Source organism: Papio anubis, chromosome 9 (assembly GCF_008728515.1).
Source record: "Papio anubis isolate 15944 chromosome 9, Panubis1.0, whole genome shotgun sequence".
In the NCBI taxonomy this organism is placed as follows: Eukaryota; Metazoa; Chordata; class Mammalia; order Primates; family Cercopithecidae; genus Papio; species Papio anubis.
Window position 1 is genome coordinate 117,461,366 of NC_044984.1, and position 19,064 is coordinate 117,480,429.

General features: G+C 52.7%; 1 protein-coding gene across 19 annotated transcripts in view; it reads right to left on the reverse strand.

Moving 5' to 3' along the window:
• The window catches only part of PITPNM2 (phosphatidylinositol transfer protein membrane associated 2), a 167,185-nt gene that overhangs the window by 73,968 nt on the left and 74,153 nt on the right, over nucleotides 1-19,064 (reverse strand). Inside the window, exon 1 of one of the 19 annotated variants that reach the window (XM_021923079.2) lies at nucleotides 18,545-19,039. The exons of 17 other annotated variants lie outside the window; for them this stretch is intronic. The gene's annotated coding sequence lies outside the window, so the exon portion shown is untranslated. One more of the 19 variants, XM_021923075.2, reaches the window with a different exon arrangement.

A 19,064-nucleotide genomic window follows, 5' to 3' on the forward strand; every position in this document is an offset into this window, starting at 1 on the left:
CGAGGAACACGCCCTAGGAGGCTATGGGAGAGAAGGAAGGGGAAAACAGAGCCATCTGGCTCATCCTGAATTATTAACCACAGAGGAGGAGGTACAGCCAAGGCCCTGGGGGAATCAGGTGCAGCTGCTCTCAGAGTTGGAGAGGAGAACTGGGACCGTTTTGCAGACCCAAGGGATCCAGAAGTTGGAATGTGACCCTCCATGCCAGTTGGGCCCCAAGTCCCGGGGACACCTCCTGTATACCTGACAGGTGCTCCCTCCTCTCTGGGCCACTAGGCAGCAAAAAACAAACTATGCCTTCATCCCCTGACCTTTTACTCTTCAAACTACTTACAAACCCACATTCTTTACTGCTTCTTTTTGGGCATTTTGTCGGAAGGATAAACCAAGGCCAGGAGAGATCAGACAATTCAGCCAAGGTTGTAGGGCTGCCAGGGAGGAGGTCATGATGTACACCAGGTCTCCGTCTCCAGTGCCACCATGGGGTCCCCTCCCTGAAAATTCCAAGACACCCATGGCTGAGCCATGGGAAGAACACCTGCTATGTCTCTCTCTAATTTGCCCTCTGCCTCCATCCCTCTTGATTCTGGCCCTCGCCAGCACTCCCTGGGTGTCAGAGACAGCCTTCTAATTGGTCTCCATGCTTCCAGTTTGGTTCCCCTGAAATCCTCCTTCTAGAAACCATTAGAGGACATCTTCCCAATGCAGATCCAACTGTGTTTGCCAGCTCCCCAGAATGTCACTGGAAGCCATTGTGCCCCACCCACAGCCTCTCCAGGCCCTCTCTCATTCCACCATTCTTGCTGTTCCCAACTACCTGCTGTTCCCTACTGTCATTCTTGCTGTTCCCTGTTTGCAGTCCTCAGCTCCAAAGCCCTCAAGAGCAGCACCTGCCTCTTACACCTTGGCCCCAAGCGCTGCAGAAGCTGGTAACTGTTGCCTGAGGCATTTGCTCAAGTGCTCAAGTTCACCCCTGCTGGTTCTTTTGGGGAAAAAGCTCTTTCCCACGGGGTCCACCTGGCAAATTTCCAAAGTGTCTATTAAGAATCAGCTTACACAGCACTCACTCTGAGAAGCTCTCCGAGACTACTCTGGGCAAAGCTGAGTACCCAGGTGCACTGAGAGCACCTCAGCCCCAGCTCCCACCACACCCCATTCCCACTGTCTGTCCCCAAATCATGAAGCTCAGGGCAGCGCCCGCATCTGCATCATTTCTGCATCTTCAGGGCCAAGCCCACAGCTAGGTGTTCTACAGATCTCCATAAGTACTTAGGGGAGGCACAGCTGTGGGGGCAGAGGTCAGCATCTGGGCAGGGAGAGAACCAGGCAGGGAGAAGGCCAACCAAGGATATCACAGGCTGAAGAGCCCACGTGTTTCCAAACAGTCACAGAGGAGGAGCTCACAAGCATGGGACCTTTTCTGGGGGCTCTTCCAAGGGTCATCTGGAGAGCAGTGAGTCAACCAGTCACCTCCTGTGTGGCTCAGCCCCTGCCCCTTTCCATAGCAGCACTGAGCCACTTAGCCTGAATCTGGTAAAAGGTCTCAGATGTGGGGCAGAGGGCCCAGAGAAGGTCAGGGAGGAACCTGACTGGGAAGCCAGATGCCCACAAGGCTCTGTGACTTCACTTCCAGGGCTGGGTCTGCACTCTCTGCAGTAAGGGGCACTGTCCCAGCTTTACCACCTTCTGGCCCTTTAGCACCTGGCCACATACACCCACTAATGCCTCCAGAAGGGTGGAGACCCGCTTCTCCCCCAGAACAAGCTTGACTGATTCATTTTCATATCATCTGAGCTTCTCTCTTGGACAGTCAGAGGCTGGGAGCTCCACCCAGGCTACACACAGGACTGGCCTGAGGGCCACAGAGCAGCAAATATATGGTGAGCTTGTAGCACAGCAGGGACAAGACAGAGCCTAAAAAAGGGCCCAGCGTCCAGTGTATGCCTGATTCTGTGGCTATGAAACGTCCACAATAGACAAATCCATAGAGCTAGCACACAGACAGATGGTGGCCAGGAGCTGTGGGGAGGGAGGAATGGGGAATGACTGCTTAACAGGGACAGGGGTTCCTTTCAGGGTGATGGAAATGTTTTAGAACTAGATAGAGATGGGGGCTGCACAACCTTGTGAGCATACTATATGCCACTGAATTGTGCACTTTTAACATGTTTAAGCTTATTGAATTTCACCTAAAAAAAAAAAAAAATGAGGAAAGAAAGGTCAGGCAGAACTCCAAGTATCAGTTTCCTTTTTTTCTCCAAGTACTGGCAGCACTCCCTTTTCTGCAAGCTAGCATCCTGGCTCTTTTTATCAACCCCCAGGCCCCAAGGGCTCAGAGCACAAATCAAGGGTGAGTTTTCCGTGTTGACCTTTATTTTTGTATTTTTAACCAAAGATGCTCCAGCATACTGCAGGAGAAGGAACTTGACTGGGTCACCTCCTGGTTAAAACCCTTCAAGAATTCACCTTCGTTCACTAAAGCACCCCTGAGCTCCTTGCCTTGGCACTGGAAGTCTTTGCACAGGCTGGCGAACTGACACCCTCACCTGTGGGGACCCAGCCCATCTGGGTGCCATCACCTGGGTCTCCCCCTCCACCGGGAAATCCTGACCTACTGAGTTGACCTAGCTCCTGACCTAACTCAAGAGCCACCTTGGCAGTAAAGTCGCCCTGGCCTTGTGACAGTCCTTCTGCCAAGCCCCCAGCGCATGACACTTCCACCCAGTGCTCACTCAGCAGCTCATCCTGCATGAATGCAGAGTGGCCTGGAGGGAAGTGACTGCACACAGGACATACAGACCCCCCCCAACACAAATAAACAAGTGATTCTGTCAACAAAAGAGCCAGAAGAAAACTGCACCCCTATTGGAAAGGGATGAGGAGCGCAGAGACTCCAAGGAGGGTACCAGGTCAGAGCTGGGAAGGCCCAAGGCAGGGTGGAAGGTAGAACTCAGAGAGGGTTCCAGGGTCCCTGGGTATAGGCATGGTCCTCCTTATAGGTCACCACCTAAGGGGGCAGCAGTCCTTAAGGGTGCCAGGTTGACACAGATGGGGTCACAAACCTCAGAAACTGAAGAACTTGTAATCCAACCCTATCATTGGGTAGATGGAAAATTAAGGCTCAGAAAAGGGCAGAGAGTTGATTTACTCATCCTTCCACCTATACAACCCTACTCGCATCTACCCATGCATCCCTTCACCCACGCATCCACCTATCCATCTACCCATGTAGCTACTGAGCCATTCATTCATGCATGCATCCACGGATCCATCCACCCATGCATCCATCCACCATCTACATAGGGCAGGGCTGGGACTGGAGCCCAGAGCCTCTGCCTCTAAACCCAAAGTTCTTCATAACAGGTCACAGTTGACTTCTTTACACTCATGGCAGCTCTGAGAAACTTTCTGACCCTTTAAGGGGTATACAGGAAGAAAGGTCTTGCTAGTGGAATGGGAATCAGGGCTCATGACAAGGTATGGTCTATGCAGGGTGCCAGTCCTAAGGCCAATCCTCATCAACAGCTCTGTGAGGGCAGCCAACCCTAAGCCCACTCTGCAGATGAGGAAACAGGAAACAAGCTCTGGAGAGGTCTGCTGATGTGCCTACCACCCAAGGATGGTTAACCACTACAGCCATAACCCTTTCCCAGATCTCTCCACTGTCCAAGAGCAGGCCCTCTCATTGCACTACAGCATGTCAGGCATGGCTTGGGCAGGGTGGATAGGAGGCGTCCCAGTGAGTAAAAGGCTTCTCAGACCAAAGGCTTCTGAGCCAGGGCCAATGTGGTGGATGGTGGGAGTCACTGGTCATCACAAGATGATGCGTCTCACAGGAAATGGGAAAGAACTTGTACACTGGAGAGTCAGGAGAAGGGGGAAGCCTGTGGCTTTCAGACCCTGACAAAGTTCCTGCGTCCAAGGGAGCTTCTGAAGGTTGTGGGGGAAGGTGGCTGCTAGCAGGGTCCCCAAGAACAGCTGCTGACAGAGTCTGGACAAAGTTATGCCATCTCCCTGTATGCCAGTGGCTTCAGAGAGTTCTGAAGGAAAGACCCAAGAGCTGAAGCTCAGCTATGAGTGCCATGGGCTGCTGGCTGCTGGGAAGAGATGGAGTTGGGTGTGGAGGAAGGCACAAGTATTCTAACAAAGGGACTCTCTGAGAAGCAGGAACTATGGTGTAGAGATAGGCGGTAGGTTCCTAGGGAGGCCCTGCAGCAGCCAAGGGGCCCCTGCTCCTCTTCCTCCTCCCTGCCAAGTGGAGCGGCCTGGCTTGCATCTGTCTGCTCCCCTCTGGTGCACCTGGGACCCTGTCGCTTGCTGCCTCCCATTTCAACAAATCCAGGGAGACAGATTGCTGAGTCCCCAGACTCCCTCCCAGACAGGCAACTGGGTAGAAGGGAAAGTTTGGGGTCCAGTGCCTGCACTTCTCATCTCTCCATCCTTAGATCTGATACTTGCAACTGAGCCTTGGTTTACTCATCTATAAAGGGAGGTGGTAATACATCCAGTGAGGCGGTTAGACAGCATGGAGAACACTATGCCTGGTAACCAAGATGTGTTCTATCGCCCACGGGAATACTAAAAATATCTAACGGCTGGGCACTGCTGCTGGCTGTGGGGCTGGGGGAATCCTGGAGGTGCCTGTGGACAGCATTGCCCACTTAGCTCCAGGAATCCCAGGGAAGGGACACTAAGGGGGACGGGGCAGGGGCAAAGGCTAAGGCTATTTACAACCAGCAAAAAAAAGTACAGCACTCTTGCTCTTGGGGCCAGATGTATCTAGGATTTCAGAATATCCTGAACTTTAGACAGGTAAAGCTGCATATCTCAGCAGCATCCAATAAATAAATACACTGAACTCTTTGAAGTGAAAGACGTGAATATAGAATACATAAAGACTATAAACAGCCTCACTTGGACTATAAATAGCCTCACCTCAGTTCAGGCAAAATTTTGCTGCCAAATGAGTTACAAAAAAGTGTCTGGTTTTCAGAGTGTGCTGGATTTTGGAACTGAGGATAAGGAATTGTGGATCTGCACGTCAATGTTTTCACCACATATCAGTGTGAACCAACTGCACATCACCTCTGCTTCATCCCACTACCAATGCAGGACAGATGAGGGGTTACATGTGCTCTGCCTCTAAAACTCACCAGGCCCTGTGACCTTGGGGAACACAGTACAAAGAGACGAGTCACATACGAAAGCAAATGTGCACACACACACACAAACAGCAATGCCTATAAATATATTTATAACACAGGCCTGCAGGCACAGAGGTCCACAAGGACGCAGAGCCCAGCTCTGCTGATGGAACCTGTGTTGCCCTAGGGCCCGCTGACCCCTGCTCAGGGCAAGGCCTGTGTTTCCAGGCCTATGCCTGGGCAAGCAAGGGTAGGCAGGAATGAGGAACAGGGCAGTGCTTGGTGGTTGAGAGCTTCCTCATCTCTGCAGTGTGGAGGAGGGGCAGGTATGCCAGGCAGACCTGGCTCTAGTACCAGCACTGCCACTGCCCAGCCGGTGGCCTCAGATGGGTGGCCTTGGGCAGATGGCCTGCACCCCTGGCTGGGCTGCATTTCTTCACCTGCAAATTCTGAGTGATACAGGCCTCTTGGGCTTGGTGAGGGGCACACAGGAGCCCCCAGGGCTTGGCACATAGCTGGTGCTTAGGAAGTGCTTGCCGACTCCATTCTGTGACATTGCTTAAATGCATAATATTTAAAAGAGGGGGCTAAAATGAGTGGCCCCTTCAGTCCCAGAAACATTTCCCTCTCCCCCAGGGCTCTCTTTTGAGGCAGAGCCCCTTGTGGATCTCTGTCCTATACCAGGGCTCTCTCGTCAGAATGCAGAGGGGACCTACTGGATGCTCTGGCTGCCAAGAGCAGCCCCCAAGAGACCAGGCTCCAGGCCTGGAAAGAAAAGCCTAGAGCAGGAACCCCTGGAGGAGGGGTCACAGCACTGCAGGCAAAACTCAGGCTCTGACATCAGAACGGTGCTCTGATCACAACTCCTCCCTTGGTCACTTGGTCTTAAGGAAGTTACTTAAACTCTCTGAGCCTCAGTTCTTCATTTTATAAGACTAGGTCCAATACCACATAAACCTCATAGGGTAGTAGGGGGAATAAATTAAGAGACAATGAATGTAAAGCACACAGCACACAACACCCAAGCAACAGCAGCAGCCGCTATTATTACTATAATGATGATAGTGACGTGGTTGTGACGGTGATGCTGAGGATCAGCCCTGCTAAAGAACTGTGTCCCCACGCTCAAAACAGTCAGGACTAGGAGAAATAACTCACTGATATCATTTTGTCACTATGCATTATCGCCAGCCTTCCCAGGGTTGGGACCGTTGCTCACTGTTTCAACCCTCCCAGCAACACTGCCAGCAGGGAGACAGAGGTACTCTCCCCATTCCAAATTGGAAAATGGAAGCCAAGAGAGCAACAGGGACTTGGTCAAGGTCATCAGGCAAGTCAGTAACAGGGAAGGGATGAGAACTCCTGATTCTGGGCCCAGGGTGACACCAAACCAATCCCAACCAGCACCCTGAGGCCTGCAGCCCACAGGAGCCTCTCAGTCACCATGGGGCACAGGTATGTGCAGGAGCGTCAAGACCTGGGCTGGGGGGTGGCACAGGGCAGGGGAGTTGTGGGGAGTAGGGAACTGAGTCATCTTTCAACCGGCCCAAGCCCATCGAGCACAGTCTGGCTCCTCTATCTTTGGCGGGGAGCCTGGGGCTATTTCGGGAAGCTCTGCACACAGCCCGCCACTTCCCTGCCAGGCTGACTAGGTCAAAAACAAAACAAGCCCAGCAACAGCCCTGTGTCAACAGGGTGGGAAGTGAGGAGGCCCTGAACAGCCCCAAATCCAAGAGCAGGAATGGGAGAAAATCAGGGAAGGTTGTCGGGGTAAGCACATCACCCTCACCCTGCAAAAAAAAGCTAGTGAGAAACAAACACCACAATGAATCAGAAGCAGCAGGACACAGGGAGTGACTAGCTTTGGGACCAGACCATGTTCACATTCAAGCCTTGTCTTTGAGCAAGTCCTATACCTGCTCCAGGCCTCAGTGTACCCATTTGTGTACCACCACCCACCTTGGAGGGTTGAGTGGGATTAAATGAGGTGACAGTGAGGCACTGGGCACCTGAGATGTCTTCCGCCTGGGCCTGCTATGCCCTGCTCACCCTTCAGAGCCTTGCTTGGAGCCTCCTAGTGGGACAGCTGAGCTACAGCCCCCATTCTGCAGGCACTTGCCACCCACAGCCGCTGGAGGCCCCTGGACAGCTGCACAAGGCCCTGTCCATCCTTGTGCAACTGCAGTGCTGAGCCTGGAGCAGCTGCCTCATCCGTCTGTGAGGTCAAGCCCAAGGGGCCACCCAGAAGGCTCTCCAAGAGCATCCAAAAAACCAGAGGAAAGGGTGAAGAGGTCCCCCATGGTATCCAGGGTTCCCCACAGCCCTCCAGTCACTGTCATGGGGCAGGCAGCAGGTCTCAGCTCATTCCTAGCTGCTGCTTTGCAGGGGCAGCGTGAGAGCCACATGGTGCCAGGAATGGAGCACAAGGCTCTGCCCAGAGCATGTGCACGGCAGACACTGGAGACGGAGTCAATGGGGAACCAATGGGGCTGGCAGGAAAGGCAGGAGGACGCAGCACAGGAACAACCATTTATGGGGTATTTCCAAGGCACCAGGCTCTGTGGGAGCAGCTGACACGCCTTGTCCCTGAAGATATGTCTTTTTGACAGGTAAAAGCAAGGGGCCCAGAAAATCGAAAGGATTTTGGCAAGTTGGTATGAGACTTGCAGGAGGTCAGGAGGCTCAGAAGGGCTGTTCATTTTAAATGATTAATTGTATGTAAAGCCTGTGGGTGTGAGGGTAAGGAGGCAGCTCCCCAACAGGCACCCTGGGCCAGCCTGGGACCCCTAGGGGACATCATCCCCAAGGTGGCCTGTTGGTTTTCAGAGCAGGAGGATGGGAAGGAATGGATGGTGGTTAGGCAGTCACAGGGGGCACTGGTACTGGCAACACTCAGCACTTTCTGCATTCAGAGGCACCCTCTGTCATCCTGGACAGCAGAGACTTCTAGAAGTCAGATGTAGGAAGTGCTTCCCAGAGCAACATTGTCTTTCAATAACCGCTGGAGACATGGGGCAGAGACTCGCCCAAGGTCTGCAGCAGACCTAAGCCTTGTCCCTTGTTGTATCCAGCCCTGTATGCGTGTGTGTGTGTGTGTGTGTGTGTGTGTAGACCAATGTCACCTTCACAGCTGAGGTGTCAGTGCGTCTCATCTGTGATGGGCCAGCAGAAGGAGATGAAAACTCTTTCAGGTGCCAAGTGTTGAGATGGCCACTGGACCACGTGCCCAGTGATGTGTTCGAGAGGAGCTCAGGGAGCCAGGGCTGGACGCAGGCAGAGAAACTGGCTAGGAAGGAGGACAAGTGTCAAGACCGAGTGAGGGAAGGGCCTGATGAGGAGTAGAGAAGACCCAGCTGGGAAACAGATGGAGTGGGCTGGTGCAGGCAGGGGCAGAGGGTGAGGAGCCGTCACTGTAGATGCCCTAAAGACTAAGCATTGTGGGTACTCCCCACAACTCACAAACCCATAAACCAGCCAGGAGCAAGAGCAGGGGTCTGGCTATGTATGCCACCATCATCCCCACTGCCTTTGGAGAGTGAGTCCCTGACCTCACCCCACAGCTGTTGGGGCTGGGGGCATGAACCTCTGAGACAAGCACAGACTGACAGCTGGGAGAAAGATGGACTCCTCTCTGCAAAGCCCACCCTGTGAGAGGGGCTTAACCACCCCCTGGGATAGGCTACAAGGTATTGCTATTATAGAAATTTCCTATACTGAACAGAGTTTGCCCCCTGGGACTCAACCTGGGGTCTTGATTGACTTTTTGGAGCCAAATGCAGCCTTTCTCCTGCAGGACACCTTAAAATATGTGTCTGACTAGTACACCCTCTCCACAGTGGCTGCCCACTGGGCCCCCTCCGCTGCTCTGGGCTCTCTGATTCTATTCATGGAGGCAAAGTTGCCCTTGTCGATGACAGGGCCTGAGGCTGCTAAAAGCCCTGGGTGTGTTTTCTGGGACCCGCTGTCAGGCCACACTCCCCAGCTGGTGTAGCAGGTTTGCCCTTTATCTGGTGACATTCTGCCTGCTGGGTGCAAGGGGTTGAATAGTGCAGCCCCCTCCCCAAATTCACATCTAACTAGAGCCTCAGAACATGACCTTATTTGGAAATAGGGTCTTTGTGGATATGATTAGTGAAGGATTTCTAGATGAAATCATACTGGATTGAGGATGGGCTCAAAACCCAATGACTGGTGTTCTTGTAAGAAGAGGAGAGAGTCTACAGCCATGGCCAGGTATGATGGCTCATGCCTGTAATCCCAGCACTTTGGGAGGCCAAGGTGGCTGAACACCTGAGGTCAGGAGTTCGAGACCAGCATGGGCAACATGGTGAAACCCCGTTTCTACCAAAAATACAAAAATTAGCTGGGCATGGTTGCATGTGCCTGTAATCCCAACTACTCGGGAGGCTGAGGCAGGAGAATTACTTGAACCCAGGAGGCGGAGGTTGCAATGAGCCGAGATTGTGCCACTGCACTCCAGCCTGGGTGACAAGAGCGAAACTCCGTCTCAAAAAAAAAAAAAAAAAATGGAGGAGAGGACACAAGGCCATGTGAAGGCAGAGGCAGAGACTGCAGTGATACAGCCACAAGCCAAAGAACACTTGGGGCCACCAGAAGCTGCAAGAGGCAAGGAAGGATTCTCCTTAGAGCCCTCAGAGGGAGTGTGGTCCTGCTGACACCTTGATTTGAGACTTCTGGCCTCCAGAACTGTGAGAGAATAAATTTCTGCTGTTTAGGCCATGCAGTTTGTGGTCATTTAAGACGGCAGCCCCAGGAAACCAGTACATTGGGTTTGTGGCATTAGGAAATAGGACATACTCTGAGTTGACCACATATATGTCAGCTAGTGTCCCCTGCTCCAGGCACCCTGGAGAAGGTGAAGAACCAATGGGCCTCCTGGCTGGGAGGGTGACACTAGCATCTGGGCAGGACTGAGCTAGCCTGTCACCAGGCTGTTAGCAGGGCTGCAGCCCAATTAGCTCAGGGCACGTGAGGAATCAACGGTGAGAAGCCCGTCTACATCCAGACTCTTAAGACACTTGAGGGGAAGTAGTCATGTGGCCCAGAATGCACTGGCCTCCCCCTGCCCAGCCTCCCCACTTTCTCCACCTCCCCCAAACAGCTTTTTCTAGGCCCCCACATCAGGTCAGGCCAGCTCAGCTTTGCTAAAAATCCTCGGGCACAGCCGGGCACAGTAGCTCACGCCTGTAATCCCAGCACTTTGGGAGGCTGAGGTGGCTGAATCACTTGAGGTCAGGCGCTCGAGACCAGCCTGGCCAACATGGTAAAACCCTGTCTCTACTAAAAATTACAAAAATTAGCCAGGCATAGTGGCGCATGCCTGTAATCCCAGCTACTCAGGAAGCTGAGGCAAGAGAATCACTTGAAACTGGGAAGTGGAGGTTACAGTGAGCCAAGATTGTATCACTGCTCTCCAGCCTGGGCAACAGAGTGTTACAAAAACTAACTAACTAACTAACTAATAATAATCCTTGGGCACACCAGCCCTAAGCAGACAGCCTTAAGAACTAACCCAGGGATTGCAGGTATTTCTGATCAGAAATGCTTGAAGCAAGACCTGAGAAATACTTAACACCCCTCTATCCCCAATGGGCTCAGCATCTCCTACCTGTCTCCACTTTTGGAGACTCTCCCATAATGGGGAGCTGAGGGAGTTGGCCAAGACTTTTGGAAGCTTTAGGACTAAGACCAATGGTTTCTCTGAGATTCTGCAGAGTTTGGGATCTCAGAGAGCTCCAGCATTTGCGAATCCCAGGCACCTCCACCATCCCAACAGCATAGGCTCTGCCCACATCAAGGGACATGGTCGGGACCATTGTAGGACTGATAATGTCAGAGCCAAGATGGTTGAGTCCGGCTTTTCTCAAACTGAAGTACAAGGATGAGCTGCTTTAGAAACACCTAGTGAGATTGTTTAAAATGCAGATTCCAGGGCCAGGTATAGTGGCTCACACCTATAATCCCAGCACTTTGGGAGGCTGAGGTGGGAGGATCGCTTGAGACCAGGAGTTTGAGACCAGCCTGGGCAACATGATGAGCCACCATCTATACAAAAAAATTAAAAATTAGCCAGAAGTGGTGGATCGTGCCTGTAGAAGCAGCTACTCAGGGGACTGAGGTAGGAGGATGGCTTGAGCCCAGGAGGCTGCAGTGAGCTATGATTGCACCACCGCACTCTAGCCTGGACAACAGAGTAAGACCCTCTCTCTAAAAAAAAAAAAAAAAGGAAAAAAGATGCAGATTCCTGTGCCCTGCTCCCAGACCTGCTAAATCAGAACCTCTGTGTGATGGGCCCCGGAACCTGCATTTTAAACACATCTCCTGAGGTTATCAGGAAACCCTTCAGAGAATGAAAACACGTGGCCTGGTACAATCTCCCCTGCAGACAGATGGAGAGACTGGAGACAGGACAGGGATTGCTGCAGGCCACGTAGCTAAGCCAAGGCCAGAGTCCACACCTCTTCTGGGCTTGCTGGGGTCCCCATAGGCCTGGAATCAGATGGCCAGAGTCCTCTGTGCTCAAACAGCCCTTCCCCCAGGTGAAGCTTCCTTGCCGTCCAGGCCCCCTGGAAGCCTTCCCAAGCCCCGTGGGCTGAGTTAGCCCCCCGGGCACCTTGCACCCACTTTCCTTTTGGTGTTTATCAGACTGTAGTATAGCCGCATGTTTGCCGTGGCGCTCAGGGCCCGAGCCTTGTTCAAAGTTGTGTCCCCAGGGCTCGGCCACAGCAGTTGCTTAATAAAGGCAGGTACCCAGCAAATATTTGTGAGATAAAAGATTTTAATTCCAAACTCTGTCCCAGAACAGTTATCTGATCTTGGGCAGGTGATCCAACTTCCAGGCGCCTTCCTGGAACAGATTCTGGTCATCTGCCCTGACTGTTTACCAAGGCCACAGTGAAAAGCCAGATGCAATGCACTCGGGAAGCTGCCCAGAAGTGGGGCTTTGCATCTGGGGCTCACATGAGAAGCAGGGGCTCACTGAGTGACTGGCAAGTAGCTAAGAGTCCCCAGGGTGGCAAGACCCAGCCAGGAGAGTCTGCTGATAGATAGAGCCCAGGGACAGGTGAGTCCAGAGGTTCTACTAGCCTTGAGCCTGGGGCGAGAGGTCACCATGCCCTGGCCCCTTGCCCAGCTCTGTTCACTGCTCTTGGGGCTTAAGTCATGCCCTAAGCCCATGTCCACTGTGGGGAGCAGGGACTGGGCCCTGAAAGCTATCAGGCTGCACACAGAAGCTCACATCAAGTAGTGGTAACAAGCTCCTGGGAGCTGGAGCAGGTCCCAGCTGGGCAGCCCAGAGGAATGTGACACGCGCTGAGTCTGGGAAGCAGGCGTCGTGCCCCCTCCCAGCTCCACTGGCTGCCCTGAGGAGCAGAGCTGCCCACGGGATGAGCTCCCCATGGGACAGGACGCTCCTCGGTATGCCACTTCCTCAAGCCAGGCAGTCACAGCTTACACAGGCCAGGCCTCTTCCAAGGAGGAGCTTGGGAGCTTAGGCCTGCCCCCCATGCCTTCTAAATAACCCCACAGGACCAACCGGTTCTTCAGCCCAGGCTAGTTGTGGGGGCAGCCCTAAGGGCCCCGCACCAACATGCCCCTTCGTGCATCTGCCCAACCCAGAGAATGCCATGACATGTGACTCATGTTGGGGCCACATGGAAGGGATGTCACCGAGTCACTAGCTCAGACCTTCCTAGCTGCAAATGGGGGGATACAGGGAAGGAGGCCAGCAGAGACAGGGAGTTGAACTCCGTTCTGCCTCCAGGAGCCTGTCCAGCTGGCCCAGCTCAGTGTGATTCCAAGTGACTCAGGAAAGCTGCCCTGGGTCTGTCTGGGTCAGTGTCCCCATCTGCCAGGTCTGATCTGGGATGCTCGAGTGTCCACTATTGCCTGGGAGGGAGCAACAGGCTGAACTCTTGAGTAGGGTGGGCAGAGGGCTGCAGGCAGCAGAGGGGAACAGGCATGCCGGCTCTTCTCCTCTAAGATGAAGCTGCCTAACTTCCAGCCCCTGCTCTTTCTGGGTCCAGGGGAGGCCCCTCCTTGGCACTGCGGCCATACCCAAGCTCCAGCCATGAAATACGGAGCTGCTCATCTTTTCCCTGTGCTCTCCATGAGCCACACTGCTGACCACGTGTTGTGCTTCCTGGGGTGGAGGACAGCCAGCCAGAGACCTGCAAGCTGGAGAACTCTGCTGCCCACCTTCCCCTGAAGGCAAACTCAGTCCAGGGAGTGGCTCTGGGTTCAGGTGGCTGGCAGGGCACAAATGGCTCAATGATCACACCTCCTGACAGAAAGCTCTGCTGGCTGAGACACCGCACTGGCTCTCCAAACATTTGGGAGCACGAAAAGCAGCGGTTGGCCTGGCCCTGATCCTAGGACAGCCTCTGGTACAGAGCAATCCGACACTGGAGGAGAGCTCTACAAGACAATCATCCACTTCACACACTCCTGTGACAAGGCAGTCAAGAAGCACAGACTCTTGAATTCTCGCACAATGCCCATGGGGGGACCATCGCTCCCATTCCACACAATAGGAAACTGAGGTGCAATGCGGATTAAGCAGCTTCTGTGGATCACACAGCCAGGGCTCAAACCCGAGCCTATATGACTACCAAGTTTTGCTCTTCCTACCAGCTGAGGAAAGTCCTAGAGCAGCCCAGTCCCAATCCTTTCCATCTCAGAAACCTAAAGTCCTGGAAAGGGGACTTCAGCCATGCAATTAGCACAGGCCCAGCAGGCAAATGAAGTCAGGCGGAAGGAGTGTTTTAAATTTACCCATTCCCCATTCCCTGTCTGCACAGGCTTGACAAAGACTGTTCACAGCCACAGGCTGTGATAATGGTGTGCCCACGCCTAGAAAGCTGTGAAGTGCTTTACAAGGGCACAGGGTGACGGGAAAAGTGAGGACACTGGCATGAAACAAAGTGCTGGGCACACACCATCCCTTTGTCCTTTCCATTCTCCTGAGGGCACCCATTGCTAACCCTGCTGTGCACACCAGGAAACTGAGGCTCCAAGAGGCCAAAGGAATTCTCCAAGATCTTATAACCAGGCTGATGGCAGACAGAGGACAGGGACAAGGTCTTCTAACTTGCATTCTCCCCTCCAGCCCCTGAGCACAGTCTTGCTGAGAGAAAGGTGATGGGGACTTGATGAGGAAAATTCCTGTCACTATGGCAACAAGGTGGGGAAACTGAGGCACAAAGTAGACAGCAAGTTAAGGCTGGCAATTGTCTCCATCCTATCTTCTCCCAAGACACACCTACCATTTGCACAGTGACAGAGCATGTTCAAGTGCCTCGTTCATTCATTTCCACCAAACTTGGCTTTGTCAGGAAGACAGTCAGGGCTCAGAGAGGTCCACTGGGGCAGAGCTGGGACCCCAGACTCTCGGACTCCAGGTCTAGTGCTCCCTGTCAACAGGTTCTCAAGGGTTTGAGGTTAAACATTCATCTGAAAGGGGCTTCCAGGATGCCAGTGGCAGCAGAGAGGGACACAAAGCTGACCTACTGGGTGAACCTGCAACTGCACGTTGGACCAAATAAAACCAGCACCGAGTCAGGAAACCATCATAAGATACAACTTTCCCTCACCTGGAGCTCTGGAAGAAGAGGCTCTGGCCACCAGGCAAGGGCCCTGGGGAAGTCATCCAAGCCAGAATCCGGAGCCCCAACAGGGATCAGGGAAGAAGCCTGATTTCTGAGGCCTGGTGTTTAGGGAGAGCCCTGCCTCTTGAGAGTTTGGCTGGTGTGATTCCATCACCTGCCCCCCTCCCCAGAGCTCCCTGTCCCCTTCAGGGATGGCCAGCTGTCTCCAGCTTCCATGAGGATGGAGCTTCCGTTTTATTCACTTGGCTTCTCGTGGGTCATTAAGGTACAAACCCTCTGCTGTTTGTTACATCAATATTCTGTCAACCTCTTAGGAAGAGCTCTTAAATGAATGAATCTTCTTTTTTTTCTATATTTCATTTTCCATATAGTATCTAAGCTACAGAAAAATTGCAAAACTAACACAAGAACTCCCCTCTACGCTCTGCTCAAAAGCAGCAATTGCTTCCTTTTTGTTTCATCTGCCTTGCATCTGTGCCTCTCCTGCTCTCTGTGTGCATCTCTGGGCATAAACACTCCTGACCCATTGAAGAGTAAGTTACGGGAATGCCTGGTCTCTAACAACAGCCTACCATTTGCCACTGCCCACACAGGTGGTTCATCTCCAAGCACGTCACACTTGTTCTCTGGGTTGATACGTGAAGTAGACAGTGTTATCTCCCTGTTACAGATGAGGAAACTGAGGCACATATCTCCTCATGTGCAGTACTGCTCCTACTACCCTGAGCCACCAATGCTGAAATCCTCAGCCTAAAACACGTAGACCCCATGATGCAGACTATCTTTCTGATGATATATGATATAGCAATTTTTAAAAGGAAGGGAGACAGACAATCTGCTCCTATAGCAGAATAACAGTGGATCAGGATCAGAGTGACCCGGATTTCCACAGTGTAGAGTGGCCTCATGCACTCTGGGTGGAAGCCCTGGGGCAAGTGACTGGTAGGGCAGATGCAGGGGGCTCTCCTCCGGCTCAGCCCCAGGCTGCCTGCTCCTTCCTCTCACTACTTCCTTCCTTTTCTCTTCTCAGACAACTAAGGTGGGTGGCCATGGAGTGCAGGGAGAGTGAGCATCCCCCAGCTCTCCTCACCCAACCTCCTCAGCCTCCTCCCATATGGGGCTCCCACTGAAAGACAAGGGCTGAATATAGTCTTCAGGCCAAGAGCTCAGCAGCCGTGCCTGGTGCAGAGCAGGTTGCATGTATAACAAATGAGTGAGGGAGAGGGAGGGAGGGAGTGAAGCAGTGAAAGAGCCAGGGATCCAAGTTCTGGTTCTGCCTTCACAGGTGGCAGGCTACTCAACCCTCTGAGACTCGGTCTGCTTTTCTGTAAAATGGGAACAACACCAAGGACTTCTAGGGTGGTTGCAAACTGTTAAATCAGATGAGACCTGGGAAAGTGTCTGTGACGTGGATTTAAGATCCCAGTGCAGATGTGGGTTAAGGAGTTTGCTGAGCCCTGCTCTGGGAATTGAAGCAGAAAATGGGGAGAAACAGAATGAAAAGCTAAAGATGCCCAAATACAAATGCCACATTCACACTCACTGCACACACTCTCACATACCCCGCAGGCACACACAGGCACATATACATGCCACACACATGCACACACAACCTCACACACACAACATACCACACATGCACATATAAATACACACAACACACACATATACACCCCCCCACATGCACACACCACACACGCATATGCAAACACATCACACACCTCACATGGACACACACACGCCTACACATACACCCACACACACCCCCACACACAAACACACACACATGGCCTTACAGCTCAGCACACCTTAAGCTTATCAGTCTCTGATGAATCCCTTCCCTTTGGGCTGGTGGCCCTCAGAAGCCCTGGACAGAAAGCCAGCACCCAGAGGCTCCCCTGCAGACACAAACATGCCAATCTCTATAACACCCCAGACCATGCAGCAGAGCACCAGGGAGGAAAAAAGGGAACAGAGGCAGCTCTTTCCAGAAGTGGACAGGGACTGTTGTCTCGCTCAGGTAAGACACTGAGCTTTAAAGCGATGCATAAAAAGGACAGCTGTCTGATCTTACGAATCCTGGGAACCGTTTACATGGGATCACGTTAGCATGAGAACAATGCCAAATGGTAGGTACACCCCTGCTAGCAGGCAGGAAAAACATATTTGTGTGTGTGTGCATGTGTGTGTGAGCTTGTGAGTTGCATGTGTGTGCCTGCATGGCATGTGCACATGTATTTGTGTGAGTGTGCATGTGGGGAGGCTGTGTATCTGCAAGCATATGTGTACTTGTGTATGTGCACAATTGGGCAAGGGCGTATATGTGCATGTATAAGTATGTGTGTGTTCAGGAAATTCACAAGAGAGACTGGGGGAGAGTTTAATGTTCATGAGCTTCTCTCTTCCCGCAGTTTAAGTTATCATGCAACACCACCAACAGACTTTTTCAAAGCTAGGCACAGGCTGGGCGGGGGCCAAGGCAGATGTTCTGAGTCCCAGAATCTCTGACCCACATCAGAGCTGCCTGTCCTGCCCAGCATAGCCTGGGTGGTGGACCCCACCATGCTGCGAGCCAGGCCAGGGGAAAATAAATCAGACTTTCTCCTGGGATCTTCACTTGCTTCGTGAGGTCTGTCTGAACCACAGGGTTTCCCACCACGCCCTTCCCTGAATCCCAGAGCTCCTCTCAAATTAAAGAAAGAACCACTCACCGCCTGAAAGCCAGCCAATGCAGTGATTATTCCAATTTTCCTGGAATGAGCTTTCCACACTTTCACGGGCTGGAGCCATCGGCAGCCCAGGCTCCCACCTCTCCAAGCTGCTCTCACGCCCCCTGCGGCTCCTTTCAAGTTAAGTCACCACTACGTGAAATGACACTTCAGAGCAGCCGCTGAGAAAGCACACAGGAGGGCGGAGAGGCCGGGGCAGAGCACTCAGGATCTACCTCAGGCAAATGCAGCTAGGCTGGAGGAGCCGGGCTCTCTCCTCAAAAGCCAGCTTGGCTCTGGCTGTTCTTTTGACTTTTGGGCTTGCCGACTGAACACACACTTGCATTGCTCTGGGCTCACATGAAAGCCCCCAGGGCAGAGGAAGCCCAGCTGGAATGACAGGGCCAGGTGCCTCCCATAGAGGCTGAGAGCAGAGATGAGGATCGGGTGCTGCCACTAGTGGGCTGGCCTTTAAGGTGTCACATCAGATTTTCCGCTCGCTAGCAAACCAAAACCAAACCAAACAAAACTAGCACATGGCCTCCCCACCCATCACATAACTCGTAAACCCATCAGAATTTTCAGCAACCAACCAGAATCCAGACGCCCATAATGTCGTTAAGAAGCCTGCACACTGCCCAGATGCCAAGAGGGTCTGGGTGAGTCTCCAGCCCCAAAGCAGAGGAAGAAACAGCACAGACCTGTGCAGACACAAAAGCGTTCCTCTCATCCTGCCCAGTCGTAACCCATCTGATTGCTCAAAGAGAAGCACCAAGAATTCAGGGTCTCTGGGGGGCTCAAAGGCAGCTTTAAAGAAACAGGGCTTTGGGGAGATAAACATAGTTTAAAGATGCCCAACCATAGAACCACACAGGGAGTCCTGTCTCAGGCCACCTTTGAAGCTCCGATGCTGTTATTAAAACAATCTGACAGAGAGAATGCTGAAACAAAAACCAGAATCCAATCAGGTGCTCATGAGGCTGAAGTCCTACATTCAACTATTCACTCTGTGAACCAACTCTGGTCCCACCCTGAATCCACTGCACCCTGAGGCACAGACACATACCTGAACGTCTAGACTTCTCTGCAGTCAGCCCTCCAAGTTGGGTGCCTCTTTCAGAGTTGACTATGGGTTCCCTGGTACCTGAACTTTGAAGCTCCCTGGTGAGTCAGACGGGGCTACTTGGTGTACACTTTCTATTTAAAGATCAGACAGGGCTTACGCTCAGACACCATTCAAACCCATGACTTCTAAGAACTGGGTGCTAAATCCGGTTTCTTTGGCCCTCACTTTCCATCAACACGGGAGCTGTTCTCGTTGACAACCAGGGGTTCTTTTTTCCATTGCCTGCTGCACAGGAAGCAGAAGTCACGGTGGGAGCTGCCTATGCCGGGCATGGGTCGGAGTGTGTCTCCCAGGCTGCTCTGCTGAGGGGTTAGCCTCACAGATTCCCTCTGGGAAAGCCATTTAAGAGTCATTCTGGCCAGGCTCGGTGGCTCAAGCCTGTAATCCCAGCACTTTGGGAGGCGGAGACGGGCGGATCACGAGGTCAGGAGATCGAGACCATCCTGGCTAACACGGTGAA